At 37.8% G+C, this 6,000-nt stretch overlaps 1 long non-coding RNA gene across 1 annotated transcript; it reads right to left on the bottom strand.

The window, feature by feature from the left end:
* Positions 1–1,618: 1,618 nt before the first annotated feature.
* On the bottom strand, positions 1,619–5,737 carry LOC143527066 (uncharacterized). Its single transcript, XR_013134023.1, has 3 exons — positions 5,385–5,737; positions 3,179–4,187; positions 1,619–2,635 (listed from the first exon to the last, which is right to left on the bottom strand). It is a non-coding gene; the product is annotated as an uncharacterized LOC143527066 (long non-coding RNA).
* Between the last annotated feature and the right edge of the window lie 263 nt (positions 5,738–6,000).

Below are 6,000 nucleotides of genomic sequence, written 5' to 3'. Positions count from 1 at the left end.
TTATGTGGAGTTTCAAGCTATGACAGAGTTTACAAGAAGACCAGTTGCACACACGTGTGGGAAGATTCTGCAAATAGCTGACAGCTATGAAAACTTCCCAGATTTCCGTTCTGAATTTAATGCAGTTCTGGAAAGCAATGTCTGGGTAATGGACATTGTATAGACTCTCACAGGAACAGCAATTCACTATGTTTGAACTATTTATGCAGACTAGAGCAGAACTGCAAAGGATAAGAATACATATTTGAGCTCTATACAAAACACTCCTTCTTGTTCTTTTATAATTAGAAAGAAGTTACCATATTTGTGTCAGAAGCCCAGTTTTGGCTACAAATCTTCCAGTCTCTTTTATTATCCAGTTTCACAATAAACTAGTACAGTCACAAAACAAAATGAACTGGCACACTGTCCGTTACCATAGCTAAAGCTATTTTCACCTAATCCAAGTTCTCTAGTTGCATAACAGAAACCTTGAGCAACAACAAAAATTGTGCTCATTAGAGATGTATGCAATATAAAGAAAATGTTCTTTCATATTTTCTTTAATGCACCCAGTGAAAGATTTTTTTTGTTAAGTTGTGTGAAAGTTTACATCACATTTATCTATTTTGCGCAAAGCCAAATACTTTTGTAAGGACTAAGACAAATTTATCCTGATGTTCTATTGTATTATAGGCAGTTAGACACTGTTTTGCTAGTTGCAGGAATGTGCATAATTTTGCACATTTGCATTAGTCATGCTTGCGATATTTTGCTTTATATGCCCTTGTTAGTTTAAAAGATCAAAGGTTGGTATTTGCTGTTGGATGCTCAAGTACCACATAAGCACACATTTGTGAACGCACATGTTTTTAGAATATATTCATGCATTTCCACTGTTTTCTTAAATGGTGTGTTGTTTCTAAACATTCATCCAAGAAAATGTTGCAAGCTGCAAAATAAATAAGAGTTTTGAAGACATTTACTGATTGTCATTGCACAGACACTATACAGTGCAGTGTCCAAGGGCTGTGATTATTCTTTCATTCTTATGCCATCATTCTTACGTCATTCTTATACAAAATTTCCATGTTCTCTAGTATTAGTTTCAAGACTAAAAAGAATGTCCTTGTTACCTATGGAAATATTGGGCATTTTTATTGTATGCATGTTCCAATTTCCAATAAAATGTTACTTTTACCACTACATTTATATTGTAGTTCTGAGTCTTTTGATAAAGTTCAGTATCCATTTGAACCATATCCATAACCTGACCTTGAGCCTTCACTGCTTATGTCTTACATGGCGCTTTGCTTGAAGAAGTTGATTATTTTCCAAAGTTATATACCAAATTAAAGGGTATGTTGGTGACCGTTGCAGCCACTGTTCTGTCAAATTGGTGCTTGTATACCGTGAATAAAAATTAACCTTTCGGCTGTATGTCTTATAATTGTATGAATCATGTTAGTTAATTAGCTTTGTACATGACAGCTCATACTGCATCAGTATGGAAACGACTAATTTAATGAAAGCCAAAATCTTATAATAACATTACAGTACAAAGATGATGGTAAAATGTGATGGTTCTTCATTAAAATCTTAATTTTATTTCTACTAAAAGCCCAAAATATGTAACAGCTTGATATATTAACAATGATGTGTTTATATAAATGTTATGTAGTTTAGACCCAAAAATGTGGAGTACATGCATCTATGATTTACAGAAACATATAATGATAAAATGTCCTGGTGCCTGGGTTGCTAGCCAGGAACAATAGGAATACACGTGACAACAGAAACACAATTAACAGAGCTATTTTATTCTTCTAATGGCAGATCTGCTATAAGCACTCTGAATTTACATTTAACAAAAAGTATTCACAGAATGACATGAAAAGAATGACATGGCAAGCCTGTTTGCTTGTACCCAAAATGCATTTATCTGGAAAATGTCTTACACTTGTGACGGGCAGGGTGAGCGACTAAAAAGGAAGCGATCACGCCAAGTCTCAGGGAAAAAGAATGGTTTAATTGAAGGTGCGCAAACCAAAAACCCGTGCAATAAATCCAAATTAAGGATGTAATGACCAGTGGTCAACTGGTACAAAGACAAGACATATATAGGCAAACAAACGACCCTCAGGTGAGACGGATCACGGGCTCCGCCCTCCTGAGGGACGCACACGACGTAACAAAACAACAACAATAACAGCAACACAACACAATAGGGTACTTGTAATACATGGCAACAGTTATTAAATCATATGATCAAGACAAACCAACATTTTATTTAAATTTGCACATGTAAATAGTGGATGTGTGCCATTTCTTAAATACTGTGGAGTATTTCTTCTCTTAACCTGATATACAGGTCAGCTGCAGCAAGTGGGTCTACTGGGGCTTCCCATTCATTTTCTACCATAAGTAGACAACAAAGTTCAAAGACAGTTTCATCACAGGGAAATCGACCTTTTGGAGTGCACTCTTCCATACAAACAGTGAGCTCCTCCAGGTGAATCGGTTTCAGTCTGTCCTCAGCATTGTGCAGCTCTGGGAATGAGAACATCATGACTGGCCGGCCCGGTGCAGCACCACCACTTGATCTTGGTCGAATTTTGTGCGAGTTCCATGTGTTTACGACATCATCAAGTTCATCCTACAAAGAAAGTAGCGCAGAATATAAGAATAAAACAAACTGTGTACCAATAACTCTTGCCAAAGTTAAGGCTTATGAAGTCATCAATAGACAGCAAGAATTTTCATTCAAGTGACCTCTAATCAATCTAAAAACAAGCAGTAACTACAAAGTAGCACTTTCACCAGTCAGCAATCACCAATAAGTGTAACAATTTATTCTGGGTGTTCAGTAATTCCACAAACTATTTTCATGATAACTTCACAAATTCAGAACACTGCTTTCTGCCCAAAACGAGGGCTGTACATTTTCATGGAACCAGATTCCCCAGCAATTTAAACCATGTGGGAAAAAAACAAATTTGCTCCATGCACCTGTACTGAGAAAGTTGCAGTTAGTCTAATTGGTATTTATCCATTTTGCTTCTACTTATCCTTTTAAATGAAAAAAAAAAGATTTTCCATGTCAAAGAAAGATTTTATAATTACTAATAACACTACTATATTGATTTACAATATACAATGTCTACAACTGAGACATTACAGAGGATGAGGACACTTTTACCTGAACAAGATTAAGAAAGCAGAACTGGATAAGACTTTTGTCCAAAAAGTCTCCCGTGAAGTGACCATCATCCTGAAACGTTTTAAATAAGTTCATCCAGAACTGTGCACTCTGTTTGCGGAGGGTAGCCCACCATCCTTCAATGCGCTGGTTGGCTGTACTTGTTCCATATAAGAAACTTCTCTGCCCTGCAAAACTGTCTGTGTGATTTCTACGCAAAAACATTTGCATTTGTTCTACACAACCATTTTCTGTGCCCCTGTCAGCACGTACTCTCTCTGGACATCCATTCATGCATGAAACTGTTTTCAAAAAGTAACTTGCAACCAATTTAGGGTCACTGTTTGTGGTATAGGCCTCCAGCCATAAAACATAGCGGCTAAAACCATCTATGCAACCATTGATGGCAATGCCATAGGGTTTTAATTTGTCATAGCCATCCATGTGCCAAAGTGCATTTGGTCCTCTGCAGCTGTACTGACGTCTTCTCAAGCGTCGAGCTCGTCTTAATTCCACACCTTGTGGATCAACCAATTTGATAATGCGTCTTATGGTATCTTGTGACACAACAAATCCACGTTGAACTGCACGAAGATGTAGCCAACGATAACCTTGCATCTGGCCACTGGTCATGATCTCTTGTTGAACAAAGGCCAGTACTTCTTGCAGGTCTGTCTGATTCTTTCTTCTGAAGAGCCCTAGTCTTTTACAAATTCTCTTTAGGGTACGAATACTTATAAGTATCTGATTATTATGAGCTAAAATTGCAAGTATTTCTTTGTTACTGAAAGACAGTCTGAAGTACAATCGAATTAAGTCATCTAACTCTGACATTGTAGGCACCGTTTCTGTCACTCCAGGGTCCAGCCTTTCACAAAAGTCCTTGTTTTCTTTGTGAGAGTGGTTGCTTGCTTTTGCAGAAATTGAAGATGGCAATGCGGTCTCCATAGGAAGGGATGTAATTTGCAAGAGCTGCGTCATCCATCAGTGCTATGACAGCACTGTCAATCTGCAGAGAAGAAGAAAGAAAATAAGTTTCTTCAAAGTTCACGTTGCAAAACAATTAAATTACATTTTATTTATACAGCACCAAATAACAACAAACAGTCACCTCAAGCTGTGTCAGTTGCTGTGTTCGAAATAGCCTACTACATAGTGGCGTACTGCTTGGGCCCCAGATCAGTATCCAGTATGCAGTATGCGAATAAAAATAATTTTTCCAGTACGCGAAACATCCCCGGATGACATACTACTTCCGCAAAATATTAGTACGCGAACAGAGCTATCTTTGTGGTGTACTGCATCCCATCATGCAACGCTATGCTCACATGACACCGTAGTATGCTTTGCTTTTGTCGCATACTGGAAACTGTACTGCATACTACTACGAGGACCAGTATGCAGTATCCAGTATATACTGAGTGCAGTATGCAGTATCCAGTATGTAGTAGGCTATTTCGAACACAGCCAGTGTCTCCAATTAACAGGAAAACCATGTATTCTGGGACAAATACAATAATGGGATAAGGGAGCTACAGTATGACCTTTAAGTAGGGTGACCAAACGTCCGTATTTCCTGGGACATGTCCGTATTTCACGTCCTGTCCCGGATTGTTTTTTTTGTTTTTTGAATGAGGAAATGTCCTGGTTTTTAAAGTACCTTCATTGGACCATTAACATCTAAATGTACAGGCACTACACTACACTGGCGAACGTAAGTTGTTACCGGGGGTGTAAAATGGACACAGCGAGAAAAAAAGACAGATTTAAAGTGTGCAGAAACAGTCTAAATAGTCGTTGGAACTAACCTAGTGAAAATCGGGCCATTAAATAATTTTTTTTTTGCCGGGACTGAATATTAAAAAGAAGGAAAACCGAGATAAACCGGGAAATCCGAGACAGTCCCGGGAAAACCGGGACAGGTGGCAACCCTAGTATAAATTGTGATTTCAGTCTTGAACAGTCTTAAACTGATATTAGCAGGTGGCTAGCGCTCATAACGTGCTGCTTAATTGCCGTAGTAAACGTACTCAGTTCAAACTGAAAAGAAGTACAATAATATTCAAAAACCCGTCAATTGACCAACTTTGATGTAATGTGAGACGTTGCCTATTTGCCTAACATTATAAGCTAACAAACATGCTAACAAGTAACGGTAACTTGCTGAGAAAAAAGTGCCAGCCGACAAACTGTCTTTGTTACTCACCTTCTGCTCTTCCATAATGGAAATGCTGTCTTCTGGCACTCCTCGCCCACGGAGGAGTTTAAAAACTCGTTTAAATCGGACATTTCCGTCCACGGGTTTGTTCACCAACTGCATATGTCTCTGTCATTAAGCTGATGACTTCCAAGTACCCACAATTCCGAGAAAAAAGTCACAATTCTGAGAATAAAGTCAGAATTGTGAGATTAAAGTCAGAATTCTGAGATTAAAGTCAGAATTGTGAGATTAAAGTCAGAATTCTGAGAATAAAGTCAGAATTGTGAGATTAAAGTCAGAATTCTGAGAATAAAGTCAGAATTGTGAGATTAAAGTCAGAATTGTGAGAAAAAAGTCAGAATTCTGACTTTAATCTCAGAATTCTGGCTGCCCTTTTTTTTCCAATGTCCCATATATTTTTTTTTTTATAGTGGCCCTAATCCTCTTCCGTAACCTAGCTTACAACTAGCTTAAAGTCTATAATAATACGAATAATAAATAATAGCTGATCTAATTTATTTTATAACAGAACTTTAACCACTAACTCTAACTAATTAACCAATGCACACCTCTCACAACACCAACTCAAAACCCACAAAGGTCCACAAGTCTCAAACTAGAG

Source organism: Brachyhypopomus gauderio, chromosome 1 (assembly GCF_052324685.1).
Source record: "Brachyhypopomus gauderio isolate BG-103 chromosome 1, BGAUD_0.2, whole genome shotgun sequence".
NCBI lineage: Eukaryota > Metazoa > Chordata > Actinopteri > Gymnotiformes > Hypopomidae > Brachyhypopomus > Brachyhypopomus gauderio.
The sequence above is the reverse complement of the archived record's forward strand: the minus strand, read 5'-3'. Positions and strand labels throughout refer to the sequence as shown.